This window comes from Coregonus clupeaformis, chromosome 15 (genome assembly GCF_020615455.1).
Source record: "Coregonus clupeaformis isolate EN_2021a chromosome 15, ASM2061545v1, whole genome shotgun sequence".
NCBI classification, from domain to species: domain Eukaryota; kingdom Metazoa; phylum Chordata; class Actinopteri; order Salmoniformes; family Salmonidae; genus Coregonus; species Coregonus clupeaformis.
This window is the reverse complement of record NC_059206.1, coordinates 36145929-36161893: the sequence shown is the minus strand read 5'-3', so window position 1 is coordinate 36161893 and position 15965 is coordinate 36145929. Positions and strand designations below refer to the sequence as shown.

The window sequence follows — 15965 nt, the reverse complement described above, 5'->3', positions numbered from 1 at the left end:
GTGAGAGACAGAGAAAGACAGAAGTAAACCCCCTTCTCTTTTAGGTCAGTCTAGCCAAAAACTAAATTGTCACATGACATCATACAGTATGTAATGTTGCCAGTTACAGTTTATATACTTTCACAGGCGACATAAGCCTATCGTAGGAAAAGCAAACAGAAGCATAGACATCATTTAGATATGTTAAAGTATTTTCCTTCTTCATGTCAGTGACTTTAGATGTCGTCTGCCCATTGGTCAGCTTGAGGTTAGAACCACCACTTCTTTATGTAGCTCAGGCAGTGACTTAATTGTAAGCTTCAGTTTAGTGTAGAGCAACAGGAATGCTTTGGGTTAACACTCTATGGTCATTCCTCTTCCTGTGTGCTGTGTCTTAGTCATCCTCCTGTGGTTGGAATATTTTGGTTCTTCATACAAATATAACCACTCCAGTAGAAGAAGTCATCTTGAGTATATCTATTACCAATACCAGTGATTCCCATTCAACCATAGAAAATAAATATATAGACTGGACAGTCTTATTCAACGTTAAAATCTACTGTTTTAATTCTTGCTCATGACAATATTTACAAAACCTCACTAGGTGTGGAATAGAGAACTGTTTCTGCATTCAATCTTTATGGCAGACATCTTAACCCAAAAAAGACACAAAGTAAGCCCAGGCTGGTCTTCAAAAAAACTTTATTTAAACTTCTCAGGACATACAGTTAGTCATCAACTAAAATACATCACCAATAGCTAGAACCGGAATTAAACATTATAATGTCCATATGAATGTTCGACAGTTTAGAGGAAAAAGCAACATGATCAGTTTTCACTCTTACATCAGGTGCATAAAAAAAATAGAGAAAATCTCAAAGAACCTCCACAAACATTTGCCCATCAATGGAGGAACACAACACAACAGAACGCACAGAACAGTATTAGACAGGCATTTAGTTGGGCATGGCCTGCTTCTGTGGCTGAGCCTGTGGGTCTGATATTTACGACTGTGCCAGGCTTTCCCAGAGCGGTGCCATGGTCTTTGTGGCTGCTGTCACCCACTGGTTAGCTGTCTCTCAGTGTCCTGATTCTCGTGCTTCCCCACCCAGCCTAACCAATGTGCAGACTACTGTACAACCACTAGTTCCTGAACAGGTAGTCTGAACACTGGGCAGGCGGGGCGGGCTGCCGGTCCACGAGGGATGGGGGTAAAGGAGCTATCTATATATACATATATATATATATATCTATATATATATATATCTATATATATATATATATATATATATATATATATATATATATAACACTCACACATACTGCACAGACACACATGCACTGAACACGCACTGCACAGACATGCACACACACACACGTACACACTGAACACACGCAAACATACACACATGCACATATACTCACATATATCTGCACTGTATCCAAAATAACTATTTGACCGAACCTGTGGGCTCAGGAGAGAAGAGGGATTTCTGCCCAGTGGAGAAAGGAGGAGGGGTCTTGCTGAGAGAGAGAGAGAGAGAGAGAGAGAGAGAGAGAGAGAGAGAGAGAGAGAGAGAGAGAGAGAGAGAGAGAGGAGAGAGAGAGAGAGAGAGAGAGAGAGAGAGAGAGAGAGAGAGAGAGAGAGAGAGAGAGAGAGAGAGAGAGAGAGAGAGAGAGGAGAGAGAGAGAGAGAGAGAGAGAGAGAGAGAGAGAGAGAGAGAGAGAGAGAGAGAGAGGCAGGCTGAGGAGTGATGGGTTGTGATTGGCAGCCTGAGCATTCATGCCTGTGTTCTGCAGAGAGAGAGAGAGAGGCAGAGAGAGAAACATTCCAAGCCATGAGTCACAGAGGAGAGGATATTTAATTGTGCGATGTGTCAATAGTCTCTAAAATTAATCTTTTTTTTTTTGAAAACTTGCATACACAGACACATTCACAGACAGTGTCTTAGCTGACCAGATTGGAGGTTGTATGCCCTCATTAATCTAAAGCGTTGAGGTAAAATCGACATTTACAATCTGTCTTTTCCACTACTAATCAGTCAAAAATGAACTCTGGTCTTAGAGTAAAGTTGGTTTGGTGTTGACACTGTTCCTTTACCAGCAGCCATCTGTAGTACTACGGTCAGGAAACCAATCAAAACCAATAACAGACTTACCGGTAGAAACACACAGTCAGTATAGATAGCGGTTCATTCTCAACTTTTCATAACCATGTCCATCCAACTCTCTCAAACACACATCTATACACAACACCTCCCACAAACACATCAGTCTAGAGCCCATCATTCCTTCACAGTCACTTAACACAGAGTGGACAGACACAGAGGATAGAAGAGATACCTAGTCCATTTTGAGGGTTCTGGATGGGTTGGCCAATAGACTCTCGCTCTCCATCTCCTCTTCTCCTCCTTTCTCTGTCTTTCACCTCGTGGCATCTCTTGGGAGAGAAGTCTCCTTTGCCAGTTGCTGTCAGCACTGGTCAGTGGATTAGTCTCTTTGGTATCTCAACCAAGTTGAACCCCTCCTTCTTTTTCACCCTCCAACTCCCTGTCTCCCTCTCCTCTCTCCCTCTCTCCTCTGCCAGGAGAGAAAATGTTGCATTCAGGTAGCCTCCTGTTGTCTGGCCATGGCAGTCCATTGGAGCAGAGAGATGCTGGAGGTTGTCACAGCGCTGTCCAAAGGCTCTCTCCTCAGTGCGAGAGGATTCCCGCTGAGGGGCAGAGCGAGGACTAGCAGCAGGCTTGACGTGGCAGACTAATGGTCACCAAAGTATCCCTGGCGAGAGGGAAGGAGAGAGCGAGGGAGATGGAGGCAAAAGAGAGAGAGAGAGCGAGAGAGAAGAGAAGAGAGAGAAGAGAGAGAAAAGAGGAGGAGCTCTTATTTTCCATTTTTCTGTTCCCCCTCCTCTGTCTGGGTCTGGTTTTTTTTTCAGATTGGGCTTTTGGGGAGGTAGCAGGAAGTGAAAGGTCAGAGGTCAACAGGAAGTGAGGCGCATTAATTTGCTGTGTGTGTTGTGTAATTTCAGCGGGGAACAGGGGCTGGCGGGAAGGGGAGGGGGATAGGGATTGGTCGTCTAGCTGGTGAGCTTTTTGAGGAAGCATATATGTTGGAGGACTGGGTGTCTGTGTGTGTGTGTGTGTGTGAATGTGTGTGAAAGTGTTGGGGTGGGTATATTGGTTGTGTGTTAGCGAGTTTGTATGTTTGTATGCAATGTTTCAGTAAATGTACTGTATGTATCAGTTGGTGTGTTTGCAGGTGTGTGTTTGTGGTCTGTGAGACTGTGTGTGTGTATGTAGTATGTGTGCCTGCGTGTATTTTTTTGCGTGTGTGTGTGTGTGTGTGTGTTTGTGTGTGTGTGTGTGTGTGTGTGTGTGTGTGTGTGTGTGTGTGTGTGTGTGTGTGTGTGTGTGTGTGTGTGTGTGTGTGTGTGTGTGTGGGAGTGAGGTTGGATGACTGCAGAGGCTCTGTGGCTTTGTAGCCAGGGCAGGAATGTCGGCGTTTCTTGGCGAGAAGGAAGGCTTGTAATAACTCCAGATGTGGTCTCTCTCTCTCTCTCTCTCTCTCTCTCTCTCTCTCTCTCTCTCTCTCTCTCTCTCTCTCTCTCTCTCTCTCTCTCTCTCTCTCCTTCTCTCTCTCTCTCTCTCTCTCTCTCTCTCTCTCTCTCTCTCTCTCTCTCTCTCTCTCTCTCTCTCTCTCTCTCTCTCTCTCTCTCTCTCTCTCTCTCTCTCTCTCTCTCTCTCTCTCTCTCTCTCTCTCTCTCTCTCTCTCTCTCTCTCTCTCTCTCTCTCTCTCTCTCTGCTCTGTTTTTGCTTCTAAAGCTGATTTCCTCTCCCTGTCCGGCTTGAATAAAAGGCTCTTTATGCTGGTCCACCCGTCCCTCACCCCCCCACTCCTAACACCCCATCAGAGAGAGGTGGACTGGTGAATCGGACAGTGGGGGGGTGCAAGGGGTTCACTGCGGGTAAATCAGAACCATAGTGTATGTGTGCAGAGGGCATAGGGTCTATTGGTTAGAGACATGGCAGTAGTGGAATAGTCCAGTGTACATGACAAAACAGAGGAAGATGCTCCAAGAATAGTATTTGACACCTCTATCATACCTTCTCAAACTCTCCCTCTCTCATTATCTCTCTCCCTTTCTGTCTGGTGGTAGGTCTCACGCATGTTGGTGCAGTGTGTGTGTGTGTGTGTGAGTGTGTATATGCTGGAAAATCTGAACCAGAACGGGGGTTGGTGTGTGTGTGTGTGTGTGTGTGTGTGTGTGTGTGTGTGTGCGTGTGTGTGTGTGTGTGTGTGTGTGTGTGTGTACAGTATATGAGGGTTCCTTGGCTCAGCACTGGGTGGTGGCTGTGCTTGTGTGTTTGCTTTAGCTACGGTTTCTGAGCTCCAACCTGAAGGAGAAATCAAAGACAGCCCCCTCTGGGAGCCAGGTCAGCACTACTGAGAGAGAGGAGAAGGTAGGGATGGAGGGAAAAAGAAAAGGAGAAAGAGAGGTAGAGAGGAAAATGTATGCACTCACTAACTGTAAGTGGCTCTGGATAAGAGCGTCTGCTAAATGACTAAAATGTAAATGTAAATAATGAGCAAGTCAGAGAGGTGGAGAGTGGGAAAGAAATAGATTTTTCAAGTTGGGTTTGGGATTGGAAGAAATGTGTAAGCCTTTGAGCACTATGGAGAAGCTTTGTCTGAAGTGCTGTGTCACATCCTAGCCAAAACCAATACGACCAGACTGGAATCATATGCTTTCACTCCAGATGTATTGGTAAGAAATGCTCAAAATAAACCTCAGGATTGTAAACTTCTAGAAGAGATGAGATAATATGTCAAATAACAATTAGTCATTTTTCGCTGTCATATGCCAAACTATTTAGGCTCCTTTTCCTCACCCCCTCTCTGTTTATTTTGCCATGGGGAGGTATAGAGTGATCTACACATTTTCTCACTACTATTCCCTATTCCCACCTGAACTGACCACCTTGTTATCCCTCCTCACACACATTTCATCATCCTTGGAGGGAGATAAGTGTGTGTGTGAGACACAGTTCGACCAATCGTTGTTGTCAGACATTCTCAGTGGTGTAAAGTACTTGAGTAAAAATACTTTAAAGTACTAAAGTCGTTTTTTGGGGGGTAACTGTACAATACTTTACTATTTCTATTTTTGACTACTTTTACTTTTACTTCACTACATTCCTAAAGAAAATAATGTACTTTCTACTCCATACATTTTCCCTGACACCCAAAAGTACTCGTTACATTTTGAATGCTTAGCAGGACAGAAAATGTTTCAATTCACACACTTTTCAAGAAAACAACTCTGGTCATCCCTACTGCCTATATCTGGCAGACTCACTTAGCACATGCTTTGTTTGTAAATTATGTCTGAGTGTTGGAGTGTGCCCCTGGCTATCTGTAAATTTAAAAAACAAGAAAATTGTGTGGTCTGGTTTGCTTTTGCTTTTGATACTTAAGTATATTTTAGCAATTACATTTACTTTTGATACTTAAGTATATTTAAAACCAAATACAGTATTTTACTGGGTGACTTTCACTTTTACTTGAGTCATTTTCTATTAAAGTATATTTACTTTTACTCAAGTATGACAATTGGGTACTTTTTCCACCACTGGACATACTCCAGTTTGTCCTGATATACAGTTTGCTTACATTTCAGGTTTAGAGTGAAGCTTTTAGAGAGTCATATGATAGCTATGTAAATAAACCACAATATCTGATGGTAAGGAGAATGGCAATGCACTGGGTAAGCAAACAGCTCTCACAGTCTCGCGTCAGAATTAGACGTTCACCATGTTTCTCAAACGTCAAATTTTGAAGTGTTTAAGGTTAAGTTCAGGCATTAACTCCACATTCTTAAGGTTAGGCATTAACTCAGAATGGTTAAGGTAAGGGTTAAGGTTTCGGATAGGCTTAAAACAAAAATATCAAAAACAACTTTTTATCGCTTTACGCCCATCCGCCATCCCTGTCCACAACACCAGCAAAACTGAAACCTATTTGAAGGTAAAAGCGCTCACTGTTGCCCCTAGTGGCCGGTTTCCACGTCATCTCCCGACGTCCTCAGACATGGATGGACGTCGAATACTGACTTGTATCACGGGTGGCCTGGCTGTGGGTAAGAGAGGTTTACCTAGAACAGATGGGGGCAAGAGAGAGGTAGAAGGAGAGGTAGAGAGAGAGAGTGGGGTGAATATGGTAGAACTATTTAATTGTTTTTGTCACATGCGCCGAATACAACATCTTAACCATGAAATACTTGCTTATGAGCCCTTCCCAACGATTCAGAGTTTTAAAAAAACATAATAAAAATAAAAATAGTAACACAAGAGGAATAAAATACACAAGAATAGAGCTAAGTACAGGGAGTACCAGTACCAGATCAATGAGGTATTTGAGGTAGATATGTACATGAAGGCAGGGTAAAGTGACTAGGCATCAGGATAAATAATAATAAGAGTAAAATAAAGAACAGAGTAGCAGCAGCATATGATGATTGTAAAAGTGTAGGTGTGTGTGTGTGTGTGCGTGCGTGTTTGGGTTGTGTCAGTATGCGTGTGTGTTTGTTTGTGTGTGTGTGTGTGTTTATGTTGTTGGTATGCGTGTGTGTGTGTTAGTGTGTGTGTGTGTGTGTGTGTGTGTGTGTGTGTGTGTGTGTGTATGTAGTGTATGTGAATGTTTTGTGTGAGAGTGACAGTGTGTGTGAGTATATATGTGTATATAGTGTGTATATATAGTCTTCTGAGTGTGCATGGAGTCAGTGCAAGATAGGGTCAGTGCAGATAGTCTGTGTAACCGTTTAATTAACTATTTAGCAGTCTTATGGCTATTTAGCAGTCTTATGGCTATTTAGCAGTCTTATGGCTTGGGGGTAGAAGCTGTCTCGGAGTCTGTTGGTCCGAGAGCCGAAGCTCCGGTACCATTTGCCGGACAGTAGCAGAGTGAACAGTCCATGGCTTGGGTGGCTGGAGAGAGAGAAACCTCTGATACAAAGAGGGAAAGAGAGAGATTAGGGAATGAGAGAGGACCCCTGCCTGGTAGAGGAGACGGAGAGAGGACCCCTGCCTGGTAGAGGAGACGGAGAGAGGGAACGAGGGAGTCAGGCATGTGGCTAATTCTCTCTCCAGCCCCTTGCTGATGAGATAAATGGTGTCTGTTTTTCTTTTAATAAATGGTCTTATTTTGTGTTCCCTCCATACTCCCCCACTCACCCCTACAGAGTTTCATATCTCTCAAAACCATAAGGTCATAGAAGCATATACTGTATATGTCTTCCTCCTCCCATTCCCCTGTACTTTACAAGAGCTACAGTAAGGGATACAGTTCAGAGCTCGCCTGGCACAATAGGCAACATTGTTATACATAACAACTACATTGGTTTTGTGTGTGTTTTGTGTGTGTGTGTATTTGTGTGTATGTTTGTGTACGACCGCTGAAATATTTGGGTCCTTCATACTCACAATTAGTCATTGTTGATCCAAATAATTGTTCAAGTGTGTGTGTGTGTATTTGTGCTTCTGTGTTTTTGTATATTTATGTTTACGTGTGTATGTGTGTGTGTTTGACTGCAGATTGGTCTCTTTGAACTTGCTGAAGTGTTAGAGATTTATGGACAACACATACATGCACACACACTCGTTAATGCAACATTGCCCTCTCATTGATGACCCTCCACAGCGGTGTGGGAATGTTTCCATGTGTTTATGTGGTGAGAAGGGGTTGTTTGTGTGTGTGTGTGTGAGAGAGAGAGCCTCCCACCCCCCTTTGACTGCTGGTGTTCAATGTTGATTGTAGAAGGTCACTGGTTGCCCCAGGGATGTTAGAATGACCTATGACTGAGTTAAATATAACACAAATAATTAGACATTTAGCAATGACCCGCTATAGCGGGAAATATCATTGACTTGTAGACCTGCATTTAACTGCTGCTGTGCTGCTTGAATTAGATATTGTTTAGCTGTAGTAGAGAGCCTTACTTCCTTCTCTTGAAGATTTGTTTTTATTTCACAAAAGAAACACTATGCAGAGCACAAAAGAGTCATAGGTTTGCCAACGGTTTGCCAAATGTTTACTAAGACGTTTGAGTAAAGTCTAGCATCACACATTTATACATGTTGTCTTGAAATAGCCCAGTTTTAGCAGAGCCGAATGTTACTGTTGTAAATTGTTTTCTGTGCGTGTTTTTACAGTTTGGCAGCATTGTGTGTTACTATAAGTGTCATAAAGTTGTATAAAGGTTTCAAAGAGTGTCATCGACTGTTCTCCCTCTGGCTACTTCCCCATATTACTAAGGGAAGATATAACTAACTGAAACACTCTGGAAGGTTGTCTGGATGTTTGGAACGTGTTCTTCTTGTGGAGAGTTATGGTAAGAGGAGGAACTATACTTATGTTCTTTTTTCAGGGGTCAAATTATGAATTTAGAGGTCGGGGAGCCCTATTTGGAGGGGTTAGGGTAAGGGTTTAGTCAGATTGAACATAAGGCTAGGGTTAGGGTTATGTCAAGATAAAGATTAGGGTTGGTGTTACAGCTGTAAGTACAATGCATTATCAGTCATGGGTTAGGGTTAGCGTTACAGCTGTAAGTGAAATGCATGATCAGTCTAGGGTTAGGGTTAGGGTTACAGCTGTAAGTAAAATGCATTATCAGTCTTGTGTTAGGGTTAGGGTTACAGCTGTAAGTACAATGTATTATCAGTCTAGGGTTAGGGTTAGGGTTACAGCTGTAAGTACAATGTATTATCAGTCTAGGGTTAGGGTTACAGCTGTAAGTAAAATGCATGATCAGTCTAGGGTTAGGGTTAGGGTTACAGCTGTAAGTACAATGTATTATCAGTCTAGGGTTAGGGTTAGGGTTACAGCTATAAGTATAATGCATGATCAGTCTAGGGTTAGGGTTAGGGTTACAGCTATAAGTATAATGCATGATCAGTCTAGGGTTAGGGTTAGGGTTACAGCTGTAAGTAAAATGCATGATCAGTCTAGGGTTAGGGTTAGGGTTACAGCTGTAATTAAAATACATGATCAGTCTAGGGTTAGGGTTAAGGTTACAGCTGTAAGTACAATGTATTATCAGTCTAGGGTTAGGGTTAGGGTTACAGCTGTAAGTAAAATGCATGATCAGTCTAGGGTTAGGGTTAGCGTTACAGCTGTAAGTAAAATGCATGATCAGTCTAGGGTTAGGGTTAGGGTTACAGCTGTAAGTACAATGTATTATCAGTCTAGGGTTAGGGTTAGGGTTACAGCTGTAAGTATAATGCATGATCAGTCTAGGGTTAGGGTTACAGCTGTAAGTACAATATATGATCAGTCTAGGGTTAGGGTTAGGGTTACAGCTGTAAGTACAATGTATTAACAGTCTAGGGTTAGGGTTAGGGTTACAGCTGTAAGTATAATGCATGATCAGTCTAGGGTTAGGGTTACAGCTGTGAGTACAATATATGATCAGTCTAGGTTAGGGTTAGGGTTACAGCTAGTAAGTACAATGTATTATCAGTCTAGGGTTAGGGTTAGGGTTACAGCTGTAAGTATAATGCATGATCAGTCTAGGGTTAGGTTACAGCTGTGGTAAAAATGCATGATCAGTCTAGGGTTAGGGTTAGGGTTACAGCTGTAAGTACAATGTATTAACAGTCTAGGGTTAGGGTTAGGGTTACAGCTGTAAGTATAATGCATGATCAGTCTAGGGTTAGGGTTACAGCTGTAAGTACAATATATGATCAGTCTAGGGTTAGGGTTAGGGTTACAGCTATAAGTACAATGTATTATCAGTCTAGGATTAGGGTTAGGGTTACAGCTGTAAGTAAAATGCATGATCAGTCTAGGGTTAGGGTTACAGCTGTAAGTACAATGTGTAAGTACAAAGTATAATGCATGATCAGTCTAGGGTTAGGGTTAGAGTTACAGCTGTAAGTAAAATGCATGATCAGTCTAGGGTTAGGGTTAGGGTTACAGCTGTAAGCAAAATGCATGATCAGTCTAGGGTTAGGGTTAGGGTTACAGCTGTAAGTAAAATGCATGATCAGTCTAGGGTTAGGGTTAGGGTTACAGCTGTAAGTACAATGTATTATCAGTCTAGGGTTAGGGTTACAGCTGTAAGCAAAATGCATGATCAGTCTAGGGTTAGGGTTACAGCTGTAAGTACAATGTATTATCAGTCTAGGGTTAGGGTTAGGGTTACAGCTGTAAGTATAATGCATGATCAGTCTAGGGTTAAGGTTAGGGTTACAGCTGTAAGTAAAATGCATGGTCAGTCTAGAGTTAGGGTTACAGCTGTAAGTACAATGTATTATCAGTCTAGGGTTAGGGTTATTACTTTTATCCTACTTTCTATCCTACTCCTCTTTGGACCCGTAAGGTGTTGGAGCCCGGCTCAGGGTAGCGTAGGCTCAATCTAACCACTGTCCCTTTCTCTTACCTAATCCATCTCTCTCTTTTTTTCTCTTTCTCATCTATCTTTTCTATCTGCCTTCTCTGAATCAAGAATTTTGGAAGCAAGCCATTCTTTCCCCCCTTTTCTCGCTTTTCTTTTCCTCTCTCCATCTTTATGACTGTCTCACTCTCTCCCTTCCTCTCTCCATCTTTGACTGTCTCACTCTCCCTTCCTCTCTCCATCGTTGACTGTCTCACTCTCTCCATCTTTATGACTGTCTAACTCTCTCTCTTCCTCTCTCCATTTTGATGACTGTCTCACTCTCTCCATCTTTATGACTCTCTCACTCTCTCCATCTTTATGACTGTCTCACTCTCTCCATCTTTATGACTCTCTCACTCTCTCCATCTTTATGACTGTCTCACTCTCTCCATCTTTATGACTGTCTAACTCTCTCTTCCTCTCTCCATCTTGATGACTGTCTCACTCTCTCCATCTTTATGACTCTCTCACTCTCTCCCTTCCTCTCTCCATCTTTATGACTGTCTCACTCTCTCCATCTTTATGACTCTCTCACTCTCTCCCTTCCTCTCTCCATCTTTATGACTGTCTCACTCTCTCTCTTCCTCTCTCCATGTCTATTGTGCTGTGTGAAGGACAGGGAGTCAGACAGGTCCCAAACCAAACCTAAGCCATCTCCATTGTCACAACTCTCATCTCATCTCATGTTCACTCATCACACTGCAGGAAAGAATTAGAAGTCAAGAGTATAATTTTTTGTTCAGAGCAAGCAGCCTCTGAGATCATAGCAACTAGGCTGTTTAAGACCAAGCAATGTAGACTTTATTTCATTGAGAATTAAAGAAAGACAGAACGAAGGAGGAGGAATGGAGGGAGGGTGGGGAAAGAACAAGCGTTTTGAAAATTGCCGTTGGCCCCCACCCAAGACCCAGTCGTTGTGGTAATGAGGGGTTAGGAGCTACGTTATTGCTCCCAGATGCCGTGCTGGTTTTCTCCAGTCTTTGATGCGAGCCTGTCACCAGCACTTTTCAATCTGCCTTCACACACACACACACACACACACACACACACACACACACACACACACACACACACACACACACACACACACACACACACACGCACACACACACACGCACACACATAGAGTATACAAGTGCAAACACACATACACACACTGGTCCAACACACATACACACACTGGTCCAACACACATACAGCTGGGCTTTGGGAGTAGTTCTGGGTGTAAGGAGGTTGGATCTGGTTCGGGAGTGTGTGGCTTTTCAGACAACATAAGGTCAGAAAGGTTGTTCCTTTAAGAGTTGTGTGTGTGCATGTATACAGTACATTTGCGTGTGTATGTATGTACGTGTACTTTTGTCTGTGCACCTCTGTATGCGTCTGTGCTCACGTGTGTGTGTGTGTGTGTCTTGAAGGGAACATTTGTGTGAGGCTCTTGTTTGGATTACCCAAGCGGGGGCTGGAGGGGACGTGAAGTGTGTTTATGAATCCAACGTGAACTTCCTCTGGCTTTATAATTAGGCTGGTATTCCTCACAAGCAAAACAAAACAATGGAACGCATTTCAACTCGCTCTGTGGTCTGTTGGATAAGTTTATACATACCTAGCATCAACATGTTCTCTGGCCAGAGTGAGGTTTTAGGAAAGGGCTGGGTGTGTTGGTGTCTTAGGTGAGTAAGAAGTTCTCACACACTCGCTGAGCTGAATTAATCATTTACAGAAGTGTTTGTCCGTCTCTGCTCACATGTGTAGACTGTCATAGAATAGTGTTTGTGTGTACGTGTGTTTGTCTGACCTAAAAGTGTGTCCCGTGCTGCCGAGCTGACTTTGCTGGTTTTATAGGAACATGTGGAGAATCACTCAGTCTGTCTGCAGTCTCCCTCAGTCTCTACTGGGAGATGGAAGGAGGAGAGGGAGAGGGGGAGTCATAGGTCTCTCCCGACACACAGTAGTGCAGCCTCCCCTCTCACCCTCTGATGGCTTCCTTGTGTGTGTGTGTGTGTGTGTGTGTGTGTGTGTGTGTGTGTGTGTGTGTGTGTGTGTGTGTGTGTGTGTGTGTGTGTGTGTGTGTGTGAGTTATAGCAGTCTGTCTGAGTGATTAAGTGCAGCGTGAATCCTCAGAGTGCAGTGTGTTAGTCTGAGGCTGTGTCTATGGGGCCATACATGGCTCAGTGCCCACTCTGTCACTCTGGCTCTTCCTCTTTTCCTCACACTCCTCCGTCTCCCTCCATCCCACTCCCACACATCCACCTCTCTGGCCTATCTCTTGTACTTCTCTTTTACCCCACCTTTCCAGTTTGTGCTACTCTGTTTCTTTCTCTCTCTCTCTGTCGCTCTGTCTTTCATCCCCTGCTCTCTTTCATTCCTGCTCTCTCTGCCTCTCTCCTCCCTTCCCTCCCTCCCTCTCCTCACTTTTCCCTCTTTTTTTTTCACTGGCCAGGGGAAAGGAAAATGTGTGAGTCAGTGAAAGGCCACACCCTCGCTGGGAGAGATGGAGAGAAAGAGAGAATGAGAGAGAGTAGAGGGAGGACTGGGACTCCTTTAGTGTGGTGATGTCACCCTCTGGTGTCCATGGTAACCGCTTATTTAGTCTCCGGTAGTGGACACCTGGGCACACTAACTAGGCCTGTTGATCGTCACTCCACAGTGGTGTGTGTGTGTATGTCCGTCCTAAGGGGAATGTAACCATTTGACTGTGCAGGCCTGAACCCCTTTGATGAGGGGAGGTTGGTTATGGTGTACACTGTATGTAAAGGGAAAGGCTGGGCAGAATGGGAAGGGAAGGGCCGTGGTTGGACACGTTTCTAAAGTTTAAGAGAAACTGTGCTTGTCCGTAGCCATAGGGGAGTCTGTGTCTTTTGGGGTAGAGCATAGCCACACACACACAGACACTGGGTGGGATGGATCACTTTAGTAACAGTTGGTTCTGAAGCTCAGTGGAGTGTGACCACAGGGTGTGTGTTACACTACTCGTCTGCCCAGTTCTGGGTCTTAGCGCTTGGCTCAGTTCTGTGGGTCACATCCCTTGATTCTGGGTGTCTTTAAGCTGGCTTTCTGAGCTTTGCTCTCTCTCTCTCTCTCTCTCTCTCTCTCTCTCTCTCTCTCTCTCTCTCTCTCTCTCTCTCTCTCTCTCTCTCTCTCTCTCTCTCTCTCTCTCTCTCTCTCTCTCTCTCTCGACAAGTTAACAAATGATATGTTGGATTCAAGTCTCCAACTCTCCAACCAAATATAAAAAGGGATCAAGCCAGTGGCTCAGATGGAATATCCAAGCAGTAGTTAGGCCTACATATCCTTTCAATGTTGATACAGTGCCTTGCAAAATTATTCATCCCCCTTGGCATTTTTCCTATTTTGTTGCATTACAACCTGTAGTTTAAATGGATTTTTATTTGGATTTCATGTAATGGACATACACAAATTTGTCAGCTTCCTGCTTCCCCTGTTTGTCTCCTGGCCTCTAGAGGTCAGCTGTGTTCCCCTTTGCCTTAGTTTTTCCTCATGTGTCCTAATTAGCTTATCTATGTCACCTGTGCCTTGTTTCCCCTTGAGTATTTTAGCTGTGTGTTTTCCCCTTGTTTCTCACTTGGTTATTCTGTCACAAGCCGGGCTAGAACTCCGGTCTCAAATGTGTAGAGCTGGGGGTACTACCCCTTGCCACAGAGGAGATGTGTAGGACCCAAATGAAACACCCCAGGCAATACTCCAGGTAAGTAGATTTAATGTTCAAAACAGGAGGCAAAACAAAACAACTCCCCGAGGGAGAAAAACAAACTAAAGATAACTCGAATAACTTACTAGGACTGATACGGTGGGACAAAGCAGGAGACACATAGACAGGACGCAATAACCAAGTGAGAAACAAGGGGAAAACACACAGCTAAAATACTCAAGGGGAAACAAGGCACAGGTGACATAGATAAGCTAATTAGGACACATGAGGAAAAACTAAGGCAAAGGGGAACACAGCTGACCTCTAGAGGCCAGGAGACAAACAGGGGAAGCAGGAAGCTGACACAAATTAGTCCAAATTGGTGAAGTGAAATGAAAAAAAAAACTTATTTCAATAAATTCTAAAAAATAAATAACGGAAAAGTGGTGCGTGCATATGTATTCACCCCCTTTGCTATGAAGCCCCTAAATAATATCTTGTTCAACCAATTACCTTCAGAAGTCACATAATTAGTTAAAGAAAGTCCACCTGTGTGCAATCTGAGTATAACATGATCTGTCACATGATCTCAGTATATATGCACCTGTTCTGAAAGGCCCCAGAGTTTGCAACACCACTAAGCAAGGGGCACCACCAAGCAAGCGGCACCATGAAGACCAAGGAGCTCTCCAAACAGGCCAGGGACAAAGTTGTGGAGAAGTACAGATCAGGGTTGGGTTATAAAAAAATATCTGAAACTTTGAACATCCCACGGAGCACCATTAAATCCATTATAAAAAAATGGAAAGAATATGGCACCACAACAAACCTGCCAAGAGAGGGCCGCCCACCAAAACTCACGGACCAGGCAAGGAGGGCATTAATCAGAGAGGCAACAAAGAGACCAAAGTTAACCCTGAAGGAGCTGCAAAGCTCCACAGCGGAGATTGGAGTATCTGTCCATAGGCCCACTTTAAGCCGTACACTCCACAGAGCTGAGCTTTACGGAAGAGTGGGCAGAAAAAAAGCCATTGCTTAAAGAAAAAAATAAGCAAACACGTTTGGTGTTCGGCAAAAGCCATGTGGGAGACTCCCCAAGCATATGGAAGAACATCTCCTTCACTCTGGTCAGATGACTAAAATTGAACTTTTTGGCCATCAAGGAAAACACTATATCTGGCGCAAACCCAACACATCTCATCACCCCGAGAACACCATCCCCACAGTGAAGCATGGTGGTGGCAGCATCATGCTGTGGGGATGTTTTTCATCGGCAGGGACTGGGAAACTGGTCAGAATTGAAGGAATGATGGATGGCGCTAAATACAGGGAAATTCTTGAGGGAAACCTGTTTCAGTCTTCCAGAGATTTGACACTGGGACGGAGGTTTACCTTCCAGCAGGACAATGACCCTAAGCATACTGCTAAAGCAACACTCAAGTGGGGGAAACATTTAAATGTCTTGGAATGGCCTAGTTAAAGCACAGACCTCAATCCAATTGAGAATCTGTGGTATGACTTAAAGATTGCTGTACACCAGCGGAACCCATCCAACTTGAAGGAGCTGGAGCAGTTTTGCCTTGAAGAATGGGCAAAGATCCCAGTGGCTAGATGTGCCAAGCTTATAGAGACATACCCTAAGAGACGTGCAACTGTAATTTATGCAAAAGGTGGCTCTACAAAGTATTGACTTTGTTTTTTTTGGTTTTATTTCTTGTTTGTTTCACAATAAACAATATTTTTCATCTTCAAAGTGGCATGATTTAGGCATGTTGTGTAAATCAAATGATACAAACCCCCCTAAAATCCATTTTAATTCCAGGTTGTAAGGCAACACAATTCAATATTACTTTTGTAATACAGTAAATAGCCTTAAGTTAAGGCTATCTGACAAACTAATGTAAC

At 43.6% G+C, this 15965-nt stretch overlaps 1 protein-coding gene across 14 annotated transcripts in view; it reads left to right on the top strand.

Annotated features, from left to right (window-relative positions):
- The window catches only part of dnm1a (dynamin 1a), a 79995-nt gene that overhangs the window by 47785 nt on the left and 16245 nt on the right, over window positions 1-15965 (top strand). The gene's annotated exons all lie outside the window — the stretch shown is intronic.